This window comes from Bos indicus x Bos taurus, chromosome 23, assembly GCF_003369695.1.
Source record: "Bos indicus x Bos taurus breed Angus x Brahman F1 hybrid chromosome 23, Bos_hybrid_MaternalHap_v2.0, whole genome shotgun sequence".
Classification (NCBI taxonomy): Eukaryota; Metazoa; Chordata; class Mammalia; order Artiodactyla; family Bovidae; genus Bos; species Bos indicus x Bos taurus.
This window is the reverse complement of record NC_040098.1, coordinates 46,603,705-46,617,183: the sequence shown is the minus strand read 5'-3', so window position 1 is coordinate 46,617,183 and position 13,479 is coordinate 46,603,705. Positions and strand designations below refer to the sequence as shown.

Sequence of the window (13,479 nt, the reverse complement as noted above, 5' to 3'; positions counted from 1 at the left end):
TTCTGTTTAGAAAACGTAAGATATATCCAACTTCTTCAACAAATTTTAGTTAATCTTGAAGAGCAACTTTAACTTTTAAGAAAAAGTTGATCAATACTGCCATCTACTGGAACTTTGTTCAAAGCTCTTTTGTGCTGCTACTGCTGATGCTAAGTCGCTTCAGTCGTGTCCGACTCTGTGTGACCCCATAGACTGCAGCCCACCAGGCTCCCCCGTCCCTGGGATTCTCCAGGCAAGAACACTGGAGTGGGTTGCCATTTCCTTCTCCAATGCATGAACATGAAAAGTGAAAGTGAAGTCGCTCAGTCATGTCCGACTTTGTGCTTATCTTCTGTCAATTCTTACAGGTCCCCATGCTTGTTTTTCTCTTTTAAATAAGCGTAAAAATGGATGTTTTTGTTCTCAATTCAACCTCACTAGCAGTGTTTAAGAAATACACGTCTGTTAAGAATTGAGTTTTTCTCCAAGTGTCAGTAACCTCACGTGTTAGTCACTCAGTTGTGTCCAACTCTTCGCAACCCCGTGGACGGTAGCCCACCAGGCTCAGTGGCTCATAAAAGTGGCTTAAGCTGCTTCTCTTCTCTTGCCAATTAAAAAAAAAAATCCAGAGAGAGGCAGGTCATGGCTTTTCAGGGGACTCCATGAACCTCAGAATACAGCTTCTTTTCTCTTGTTCTGTCATCAAAATGGGCTGTTTCATGGTCCAAAAGGTTGCTCAAGCTCCAACTTGCAGGAAAGAGGAAGATTTGGGGACGTGTAACATACACTTGGACTTCCATTCCAGTATCTACAACTTAGTTACTAAGCAAACATAATTAGGTAAAGGAAAGCCTGTGAAATGAAGGTTTTCAGCTGAGCAACAATGAGCACCCCACATAAGTCTAGAGTGCTGTTACAAGAGGAGTATGCCCACGCCTGTTGGGCCAGCCAGCGGGCACCCTCTGCCATAGTAGGCTGCCACTCATGCAGGGGGCATGAGTAACATGTACAGGTATTTGTCTGGAAAATCTCGGAATATCTAGAAATAACACAAGTGCCTAGTAGCAGTATTGTCTTTGCAAGGGGCTGGATGACCCTGGAAAAAGTGAGGGACAGGGGTCATTTTTGCAATTTGTATTTTGTGTGTGTGTGTGTGTGTGGTTTGTCTGGCTGTGCTGGGTCTTCTCTGCTGTGAGGGCTTTTCTCTCTGGTTGTGGCGAGCAGGGGCTACTCTCTAGATGTGGTTCATGGGCTTCTCATTGGGGTGGCTTCTCTTGTAGCAGGGCATGGGCTCCAGGGCACGTGGGCTTCAGTGGCTTTAGCATGTGGGCTCGGAAGTCGTGGCTCCTGGGCTCCAGAGCACAGCGGTCGTGGTGCAGGGGCTTAGTTGCTCTGCGGCACGTGGTGCCTTCCGGGACCAGGGATCAAGCCTGTGTCTCCTGCACTGGCAGGAAGATTCTTTACCACTGAGCCACTAGCGAAATTGCATTTTGTGTCCTTTGACTTTATAGTATGTCCGTGTATTTTCTATGGAAAAATTTTAACACAAAAGTGATTATTGCTGTTCAGTCACCAAGTCGTGTTTGACTCTTTGTAACTCCATGGACTGCATCACGCCAGGCTTCCTTGTCCTTCACCATCTCCTGGAGCTTGCTCAAACTCACGTCCATCAAGTCAGTGATGCCATCCAACCATCTCATCCTCTGTCGTCCCCTTCTCCTCCTGCCTTCAATCTTTCCCAGCATCAGGGTCTTTTCCAGTGAGTCGTCTCTTCACATCAGGTAGCTGAAGTACTGGAGCTTCAGCTTTAGCATCAGTCCTTCCAATGAATATTTAGGGTTGATTTCCTTTAGGATTGACTGGTTTGATATCCTTGCAGTCTAAGGGACTCTCAAGAGTGTTCTCCAGCACCATAGTTCAAAAACATCAATACTTTGGTGCTCAGCTTTTTTTATGGTCCAACTCTCTCATACATGACTACTGGAAAAACCATAGCTTTGACTATCAGGATCTTTGTCAGCAAAGTGATGTCTCTGCTTTTTAATACGCTGTCTAGGTTTATCATAACTTTCCTTCCAAGGAGCAAGCGTCTTTTAATTTCAAACTGCAATATATAAGATCTCAAACCAATACATTGGACACCTGAAATGACACAATGCTGTATGTTACCAATATTTCAAAAACCAAACATTTGGATTTGAGATGCCACACCTGAACCTGATTTGTTAGCTGAAAGTTCCTAGAGGGGACAAAGTAGAAAGAAGAGGTGAGGCCCCTTTGGTGGAAGAAAAGAGCTGGAGAAATGTGAGTTGTGTTTTCACCATGACCACCGGGCAGGGGGAGGTGGAATTCTGGCTTCAGGCTGACTCACCCGCCCTTCCCCTGACTGGGAGCCTCCAGCACAGGCTTCTCAGCAGAGATAAGATTTGAGAAACTCTGCAAGAATGGAAACAAAAGAAAAACTCGGTGGGAGAAAATGACATATTTATTCTTCAGCATCGGTAACGTTTCCTCTATTACATGCCTGCCCTGTGAAACACACGTACATTTACAAATGAAAGATACATGTTCCTATATTGGAATCCGCCATCCCAGACAAAATGCTCAAATCAGTTGAGCACATTGGCACGTTTCAATTTTCTTTCCCCCCAGAGGAAATTCGGGGAGCTTCAGAGGGTTTCCCAGGTGGCGCTAGTGGTAAAGAATGGCCTGCTTATGCAGGAGAGGTAAGGGTTTGATCCCTGGGTGGGGAAGATCCCCTGGAGGCGGGCACGGCAACCCACTCCAGGATTCTTGCCTGGAGAATCCCATGGACAGAGGAGCCTGGTGGGCTACAGACCACGGGGTCGCAAAGAGTCGGACACAACTGAAGTGACTTAGCACACATGCAGAGGTTTGCCCAGTGGTATCATCTGGTAAGAAGGTTTTCAACAGAGCGTGACCCTGGGGGGGACTGCATCACATGAGCCAGTGACCCACAGCCTGTGGACTCTGCCTATGGACTCGCCCTTCACCTACTTGCTGATGCCTGAAATTTTTTAACATGAGATAAAACCTCTCATTCCCCAGTTTAGAGATAAACTGTGAAATCTGAGGATAAGGCATGGAACACAGGGTTGAAAGGGCGAGTGTAGAATACCAGAGAGGCTGGCAGGGGGCGGGCGCCAGGCGGCTCTCGCCTCTGAGTGGGAAAGGGAGCTGGGGATGTAGAAGGGGCAACCAGGCCGTTAGTACAGAGCCACAGAGTCTCTGCGAAGATGGGAGAGACAGTCTGCCTCAGGCCCCGAGATACAAAGACACGCTCCCAAAAGGAGAAAATTTCTATGGCCCAGGGCCAAGAGGCGAACAGGAGGAAAGGTGGCCATGCTAAGGAGGAATAGAACTGCATTCCATTCCCAAAGGAACATCCATTCCCACCAGGGGAGCGAGTCTAAGAATTTATGCCCCCATCATTCGGCGGGGGAACGTGACTATGCCGCGTTTTTATCGCCACTCAAATCTTTACCCCTGGGGAATATATAGAAGGAAAACTGTGTTGTTCCCCCAGCACATGAAGTCAGCAAGCATTCCATTCCCCCAGAGGCATTACTTTAGAAAAACTTGAAGGCCTGTTATTTTTGTAGGTTTCTATATAAGTCACACGAAGACTGCCATGGAGATAAAGCGCTCTCGTTGTTCAGCATCTTGAGCACTTAAGGTTAGGTTCTTTCCTGGTTTTGCAACAGCCTGGGCTTCTGCTTCAGTAACAGTATTGAATTCTTCTGTGTAAGAGGTCTTGGGTCACCAGGGTGATGCCCTTTACTAGGTTGAAAAGTGTACCCAAATGGAGGAGGGACTTAGACAATCAGGATGAGATTTCCCTTTCCCCCAGAAATCTGCTTTCTCTTCATTTTAACTGATTTCTGGGTTCAAATTTGACTTTCCACGAGTCAGATCACACTGTGGAGAACGACTTCTCTCTGTCTCCCTCTTTCTTTCCTTCCTTCCTTCTTGACAAATAAAGACACTTCAATTTAAAAAGTATTTATTAGCACTCACCTCAGGTCAGGCACCTGTGATACATCAAGACAGACTCAGCCCTTTCTTCTATGTCCTCACACGCAGTCAAGGCCTTGTATTCTCCTCCTAACTATTTACAAAAAGGAAACTCAAATGATAATCGAAAAGCTGGAAAAACTGAACGCAAACACCCACATACCCTTCTTCTGTTACTTTACCACTTCTGCTCATCTCTCGATGGATAGATAAGTAATATAAGGGCGATAACAATATAAGATCGGTGCATAGGAACAGTTTTTCCTTAGCCATTTGAAAGTAAATGGGAGATACCATGATCCATCACCCCAATATACTTCAGAATGCCTCTCCTCAAAATGAATATACAAGGTTAGATTTTGAGAAGAGAAAAAGTGATGTCTTTTTTTCTTAGGTAGAGTGGGTCCTTGCGGAACACTGACTGTGTTCCGGGTGTGGAATTACAAGGGTAAGAAAGTCTGGAGTTCAGGAAGCCGTGGAGCCTGCAGTTTGGACCTGCTCTTGAATTTTATAACTGGCTCAGGAAAACGGCACTCGTGTGTTTAATACCCAGGAATAACAGTTAGCTCATCTCTGCGTCTCCTGTTCAGTCTTCTCTGGTCAAGCTGGATTTGGGGAGTTAAATAAATACATCGAACAGACTATATCTCTGTAATTTACACCCCCCTGCCTGTCCCCCCTCCGCCCTTTAAATTCTCACACTGAATCAAGAATAACTTTGCACAACTGGCTGAGCAGGTGTGGTGCTTTTCACCCATCTGAGTACCTGCCATGCTGAGTTGGAACACTGTCACAATACGAAAAGCCTTTGCTCCTCGCCTTCTTGCTTTTATATCTTTGGTTCACAAGAGGGATCAGCAGGAATTTGCTGGTGGTCCAGTGGTTAGGACTCTGTGTTCTCACAGCGAGGGACCGGGTTCAGTCTCTGGTTGGGGAACTAAGATCCCACACGTCATGCAGCACAGCCAAGAAAAAAAAGAGAGAGAGAGAGATTAGCAATATACTGACGGGCACTCTGTCTGATGCAGGTTCTTGTCAGAACATTGATTTGGTACAGATTATACAATAATTCTTTTCTTACTTCCATATACTGCTTTGCAGTGCAGTTTGACTGTAATTACAATATCTACTGGATGCAATACCGCCAATATTTCTGTTTAGTACAGAAATTTTTCCATCTGTACAGTATTATGATTTCAGAGTCTTTTGTAGATTTAGTTCAGCATTTTTTAGAATGCACTTTTTATATAAAAAGAGGTTCAGAAAAATAATATTTTGAGATAAAAAATATCTTGCAGTTACTCTAATATACACTTTAGTCACATTTATATTCCCTCATGTTCAATGCACTTATCTGCTACATTAGAAGCTCAAAGAATAAATACAGAAACTCAAGGAACAAATAAAATTGTTACATTTACTGCCACAATAAGCAATATGGAACATTAAAAACAGTATGAATTCATTAAAAAAAAGAGCAAAGATGGAATGGCAGCATAAAATTAAGAAGGACATTCTAACTGGGCTGTATGGGAACCAGCCTCGTTGGTTTCTTCCAAGCAATGCATTTTCGTCAAAACTCATACATATTCACCAAAACAAACAGCATGTCAATGAATTCAATGAACTGCCACTGAAACTGACACATCTATTTCCTCGCATCTGCTTACGGGAATTATGTAAAATACTTAATCCAATGTGTTTTCACCGCAATCCTATTTTTGTCTCTCATCCAGTGAATTTTCATTTAAACCAATACGTTTGCCTGAGACCCGCACGCGTGCGTTTCTTGGAACCTCAATGCAGTCACAGATTCAGGCATCATGTCTGCGGAAGCCTAACCAATGCATTTCAGTGCAACTCAGCCAATTTTCCACGACACGTATTCTGATTTTCTAGCGGGTATAAAGTCTCCTATAATTGTAAATGCACGTGATTGCGAGGGAAGGCAGGAGAGGTCCTGCCTGGATTGTCGGGTAATACCACAAGTGTGGCTTTCCTAAAGCCTTGATACCCGACGCGTGCTCTGGGGGCCTGCAGCACTGCCATCCAGGAAGCCAGTGCCACAGGAAGGCTCTCAGCCCTGACTCCAGACCTACTGATCCAGAATCTGGATCCCAGAAAGATCCCTAGTCGATGTGTTTGAACAGTAAAATATGAGAAGCGCTGTGTCAAAACAAACTCTTTAACAACCATAGTTATCTTGGGGGTGATACTCAAAGTTTTCTGAGTCAAGCGCTTCTTCCAGTGGATGGAGAGTTTGATGAGACAGAGGTTGAAACCAGCTTACTTTATACGCAAAGGTATATTTGCATATAAAGTTTTTTATTGCACACATGATTCATGCATACATTTTCTTTTAATCAATTCACGTATACATCTTTGAGTCAAAATTTTTTTTTAATTAAACCATTCAGGGCTTCCCTGGTGGCTTAAGTGTTAAAAAATCCGTATGCAATGCACGAGACATGGATTCAGTCCCTAGGTCGGGAAGATCCCCTGCAGAAGGAAATGGCCACCCATCCCAGTATTCTTGCCTGGAAAAGCCCATGGACCAAGGAGCCCAGCAGGCTAGAGTCCATGTGTTCTCTAGAGTAGGACAAGACTTAGCAACTAAACCACCGCCACGAACAAGAGTTACTAGAGTTAGCAATAGAAATAAACAATGAGGTCATTCGTGACCTGGATAAGAAACTTGTTGGTAGCGCTATGGGGGAGAACTTCTTTGCAATGGGTTCATAAGAGAACAGCCAGAGAGAATTGCTTGCATGGTGTCCCGCAGCAGGAAAGAGATGGATGGGATGCTTAGCCTGAGGAATAAGGTCAGTTCATCCACATCAACAGGAGAGAAGGTCCAGAGAAGTTCAGGTGTGTTGAAGTGATGGTGGGAGCTGGTAGTAGTTCTGTTCTATTTACTTCACTTTTCTCAGAGACTCGGGAAGTATGTCATTAGCTGAAAGTGACAGCTGATGGGAGGAGGAGTTGCTAAGAGGCTTGAGGTGGGAGAAGCTACAAAATAGTCACTGGGAGAGAGTGGGAGTGTATGGAGCCCACCATGGACTTAAAGTATTCTGCACAGTCAGGTGCTTTTCAACAGCTTCTTCTAACTGCCAGGGTACAAGCGTGGAGGAGGCAGGAAATTGGGTTTAAGCAGCCTTGTGGTTGAGCCAGGTGGGAAGGACTGAGCAAGAGACAGGCAGGAGAGTGGTGAGGTCATGCAAAAAGTGATGGTAATAATGACCTTGGAATTGAGTTGGATAAGAAGGAGAAAATGGATATGGGGAGAATGTAGGAAGTAAAAGGATGATGGGATCAATAAGTTAAAGTCCCACCGGGGCTAAGGGATTGCTGGAGTTGGAAATGCGAGAGGCAAGACACTGGGAAGACAGCGGTAGAAGGGGAGTGAGTTATGAACACTGAGGTTATGTGGGGGTTGTCGTTATCAGCCACGACAAAGCTAAGGGTATGGACATGCGAGTGAGCAGCCGATGTGGGGTGATCAGTAAGACTGCTGGAGGAGAGGCCAAGGAGCTGAGCTGCCAGGGCATTGGAAGGATCACTTAAGTGGACATGGAACCCACCAAGAATTAGGATAGCCATGGTGGACAGGGGGGCCGTGTGCCTCTTCACAGAATGAGGGTGTGACCCCAGGCTCAGTAGGTGACCTTCAACAAAGAGGAATCGTGGGTGGAATCGTCTGATAATGGCATGAGGTTTATAGCTGGATGTATGTGGAAGAAGAGAAGGAAAACGGCATGAAAGTGGAAACAAGGACCTGGAAGATTTCCTCCAGTCCTAAGCTCAGCGGTGCCAAAGGTATAGGACAGAGAAGAGCCATTTGAGGAGCTCAAGGAAAGTGGGTTCCTCCTGGCAGGAGGGGAGCCAGGTCTCAGTTACAGAAAAAGGTGAAGGGATTGATCCCCAATGAGCCTGAATGAAGGGAGCTTCCAGAATCCCAGCCCTCAGGATTGTTCTTACACAGTTCAGCGGATTTAGCAGATGCCATCATTTAACCAACATTGAGAGTAGTTTGTTTTTTGTTTTTTTTGCCAAGCTCATTTTTTGTGTTGCTAATAGATACAGAGGAGGTAAATCACTGTTATCAGAGATTTAATGCGAAAGCAGGTGGTAACTGGGACGCTCTACAAAGGTGAGGTTTTATTATTAGTTGAGAGAGACAGAGCCTTCTACCCCAGGCAAAACTGCCCCACTTGATGGCTTTCGATGATGGCACCAGAATTTCTTATTCCTGCAGGAGGTCTCCTTTATCAGCGGGTCTTTCTCTGTTTAATTGTCTTCATGGTGCTTATCACCACCTAGCACATGCATCACTTATTACCTTTTTTATTTCATGGTGAAGACAGGACTTGGTTTTTGTTCATAGTTTTATCTCAGCGGAGCCTAGATGAGCATGTAGCTCAATAGATACTGAATGAATGAATGGATGAGTAAATGTGAATGAATGAATGAGAAAATGCAATGGCCTCTGTCCAATAACCGGTCACCAGATGTGGTTTCCAAGTAGGGGAAAGAGCACAGGTTTTGGAGCAAAAGTCCTAAAGGGGGACCTCCGTGGCAGTCCAGTGGTTACGGCTTCACCTCCCAGTGAGGGCGAGGGTTCAATCCCGGGTCTGGGAGCTAAGATCCGACCCGCCTCGAAGCCAAAAAACCGAAACAGAAGACAGAAGCAATATTGTCACAAATTCAATAAAGACTTTTTAAATGGTCCATATTAAAAATAAAAATTTTTTTTAAATCCTGATGCATAAAGTCTAATCCATAGCCTCTGAGCCTTAAGTTTCTTCATCTATATAATAGAGATGAAGAATTATTGTTATTAAAAAAAATAAACCCTCTCACAATTGTTTTGGAAATTAATGAGGTATCAAGTGTACAGTAAATACATTAATAGGTTTCCCAGTTCATAACAACCCTGTAATTGAGTTCAGTTGCCGGGACCAGCGGTGGACACTTGATCCAAATGAGGGCAATCGGAAGCTCCCTCCTGGAAACTAGATGTCAGCATCATGAGATTCTGGAGCCACCTATCTCTTAAATGGTGGGGGTGTAAATTAAGAATTCTGCAGTCACTGTATTTTTACAGGCTGAGGAAAGAGAGAGTCTATTCAAAGAGAGAAGAGAATGACTAGTTACATGTATAACTTAGCCATCTTCACAGCTGGTTTTTGGCTTTGAACCTCTGTAAGTCTTATCTGGAGCCTTTTCAAAAAATTCCTTTATTGCTCAAGCTGGTTCAAGAGGGTTTATTACTTGCAAACAAAGACTTATGATAAGAGAATGTAGTCACTCTACATTCTCTACATTGTGCAGTAATCTCTATATGCTTAAATACATTTCATAAACACAAATGGAATGCATGTTATATATTACACTTTTTTTCATTTATCTACATGTTTCTAACATCGGTCCTTGTCCATATACTTTGGATAACCTCAGTCTTTTTTACAACCACATAGCTCTCCATAGTACAAACACATGATCATTTGCACAGCCAGCTCCTTATTTATGGCCGTTTGGGTTGTTTCTATTTCTGTTGCAAACAATGCCATGTGAACATCCCTCAGCATCAATCTTTGTGGCGATGTTGGAGAATTTTAGATTAGATTCCTAGAAATTGAACTCTAGGGCCAAGAAAAACAAATGGAAGGATAAAGTTAAGAAAAACATATGATATGTGGGCTCTCAATCTCTTTCGATTGGGCCAGAAAGTACCAGGAGTCGTTACAACTCAACAACAACAAAGCAGTTTAAACCTGAGCAAAGGACTTAGACTTTTCTCCAAAGAATTTATACAAATGGCCAGTGAGCACATGCAAAAATGTTCAACATCACTAATCGTTGCTGCTGCTGCTGCTAAGTTGCTTCAGTCATATCCGACTCTGTGTGACCCCATAAACAGCAGCCCACCAGGCTCCCCCGTCCTTGGGATTCTCCAGGCAAGAACACTGGAGTGGGTTGCCATTTCCTTCTCCAATGCATGAAAGTGAGAAGTGAAAGTGAAGTCGCTCAGTCGTGTCCGACCTCTAGTGACCCAATGGACTGCAGCCTACCAGGCTCCTCCACCCATGGGGTTTTCCAGGCAACAGTACTGGAGTGGGGTGCCATCGCCTTCTCCCACTAATCATTACAAAACTGCAAATCAAAACCACAAAGAGATACACTTCACATCCATTAAGGTGACCAGTTTCACTCTTTTTTGTGGGGCCTCAGACATGGACGGCTGCCTCAGAATGAAGCTCAACATCTCTTTCCCAACCACTGGCTGCCAGAAGCTCATTGAAGTGGACAATGGATGAAAAACTTCGTATTTTCCAGGACAAGCATACAGCCACAGAGGCTGCTGCTGACACTGTGGGTGAAGAAGGGAAGATTATTAGGTCCGAATCGGGGGTGGGAATGACAAACAGGGTCTCCCCATGGAGCGGATTTTCCCCGTGAAGAGGATGATCCGTGGCTGAGTCTGCCTGCTGCTGGTCAGGGGCATTCCTGTTACACACCGAAGGGGACTGGAGAAAGAAAGCGCACATTTGTACAGGGTTGCATTGTGGATGCCAATCTGAGTGTTCTCAATCCGGTCATCGTAAAAAAGGGGGGCAAGAAGGATGTTCCTGGACACAGTGATACACTGTGTCTCGTCACCTGAGACCCAAGAGAACTAGCTGCTGCTGCTGCTGCTTAGCTGCTCAGTCGTGTTCGACTCTCTGTGGCTCCATGGACTGTAGCCTACCCATCAGGCTCTTCTGTCCATGGGATTCTCCAGCCAAGAATACCGGAGTGGGTTGCCATTTCCTACTCCAAGGGATCATCCCAACACAGGAATTGAACCCACATCTCCTGAATTGGCAGGTGGATTCCTTGCCACTAGTGCCACCTGGGAAACCCCCAAAGAGATGGCAAAATCCACACGCTTTTCAATCTCTTTAAAGAAGGTAATGTCCACAAATACGCTATGAAAAAGCCCCTAAACAAAGAAGGTAAGGATTCAGCATCTTGTTACTCCGTGTGTCCTGCCATGTTGGTGTTTTACTCTGAAGAAGCATCATACCAAGAAAATTAAGGAGGAGGCTTCAGAAGACGCTAAATTTTTGGCCAAGAGAATGAAGGTCAAAGGAAAACACCTGGAACAGATTGCCAAGAGACGGGGGCTGTCGTCTCTGAGAGCTCCTGCTGCCCAGTCTGAGACCAGTCAAAAACGAGACGTCCTAAGAGCAACAGATAAGATCAGACATCAGAAAAAAAAAAAAAAGATGTTGACTCTAAAAAAAAAACCAGCAATAGCAAATTTTGGTGAGAATGTGCAGAAACTGGGCCCCTTGTGCGTTGGTGGGAAGGTAAAATGATGTAGCCACTATAGAAAATAGTATGGTAGCTGATTCCAATTCCGCTTCTGGGTGTATCTACCCCAAAGAACTGAAAGCAAGGTACCAAAGGCATAGTCACACCTCCATGTTCCTTGCAGGATTATTCACAGTAGCCACAAGGCAGAAGCAACCCAGGTGTCCATCAACAGATGAATAGATAAACAAAACTCACTATGTGTACACAATGGAATATCATTCAGCCTGAAAAAGAAAAGAAATTCTGACACAGTCGCCAACGTGGATGAACCTTGAAGACATTATGTTAAGTGAAATGAGCCAGAAAGACAAACACTATATGATTTCACTTACAAGAGGTGCTTAGCCTATCAAGTTCATAGAGACAAAAATAGAATGGTGGTTGGCAGGGGCTAGAGGAAGGAAGGAATGGAGACTGTTGTTTAATGGGTACAGAGTTTCAGCTTTACAAGATGAAAAAGTTCTAGAGATCTGCAGCACAGCATTGTAAACGTACTGAATACCACTGAATGGTATACTTCAGCATGGTTAATGTGATTTTATGTTATGTACATGTTACTACAATTTTTTTTTTAAAGCATGAGAGAACTGTAACTGCAAAGACAATCCATGGAATGGTTATAATTAAGCTCTTTTTGCAGGAGACCCAGGTTTGATCCCTGGGTCTGGAAGATCCTCTGGAGAAGAGAATGGCAACCCACTCCAGCATTCTTACCTGGAGAATCCCATGGACAGAGGAGCCTGGCTGGCTGTCAGACCCAACTGAGACACGAATGCTTTCACTTTCACTTTGCTCCAAAAAAAAGAAGATAAAAGGCTGGACGCAATGACCAGGCAGTTGAAGTCTTGGATTGAAAGCCAGAGAACTTTACCAAGAAACTCTCATCTGCAGTGGAGCCCAGAGAAAGCTGAGGACCCAGCCCACAGATGAATCATCTGATCCCAAAGAAGGCTAAACTGCCTGGGAAAGCATGGGGCTCTGACACAAAGGATAACATATCTGCGCGGATGCTGGGTCTTTGAATTTCTAGTTTCTTCTGAACCTTCCCAGGTGGCTCAGTGGTAAAGACTCACCTGCCAGTGCAGGAGACGAAGGAGATGCAGGTTCGATCCCTGGGTCGGGAAGATGCCCTGGAGGAGGAAATGGCAACCCACTCCACTATTCTTGCCCGCAAAATCCCATGGACAGAGGAGCCTGGTGGGCTACAGTTCACAGGGTGACAAAGAGGCGGACACAACTGAAGCGACTGAGCACAATAAAAGACCATGGCCCTAGGGGCAAAATACATGTCAACAAGGATACTACGCAACTTATGCCATCAGAAGAAACTGAGAATGGATAATCAGAAGGCTAATGGCAGGCACCCCAGTAAAAGTCAGGATAGCCCACCCAGTGTACCACCTTGAGCTCCCCGGGTGAGAAGAAGGATCTTGCAACGCCAGGGCAAGGGGGCACAGCCACAGTGCTCTGGGTCTTTCTGCAGAGGAACCTAAGGACTCAGCGAACTGTTCACTGGGGAGGGAAATGTCAAATATTTGGAGACTTGGTGGGACTGGCACTGATACGTGGAGACCTGAAGCACCATCACGGCCCCCTCGCTCTGTTGCTGTGAGTGTCTGGCCACCAAGTTATTGAGAGTACTGCCCATAGTTTGGAGGCTCACAGTGGATCGCACAGGTCCATAGACCAGCCAGTGGTCATTTCCCCAGACCTCCAATACAATAGTGACAGATATTCTCAGAAGTTGGCAAAACCTTCACATTGGGTCTTTGGCCTGAGAGATAAGAGCCTTCAGTGGGAAAAACCAAGTGCAATTTTCTGAAACTGCCCCCATCCACCTAGCCAAGATAGCAATTAGCACCATCAAATGGTAACAGAATGGAAACACAAGGCTAGAACTTCTTTCTAATATTTCCAATTTGTTAGCTTTTGATGGGGATCTCATAAGACCAGCAGAAAAAAAAAAGTTCCTCGAGAAAGACACAGCAACTCACTCCATTATTCTTGCCTGAGAAATCCCGTGGACAGAGGAGCCTGGCGAGCTAGAGTCTATGGAGTCACAAAAGAGTTGGACACAACTTAGTGACTAAACAACAAAAGCTTGAT

General features: G+C 44.9%; 1 pseudogene; it reads left to right on the top strand.

Moving 5' to 3' along the window:
- The first annotated feature begins 10,265 nt into the window (after positions 1 to 10,265).
- LOC113881506 lies at positions 10,266 to 11,509 on the top strand (annotated as a pseudogene).
- Positions 11,510 to 13,479: the final 1,970 nt, after the last annotated feature.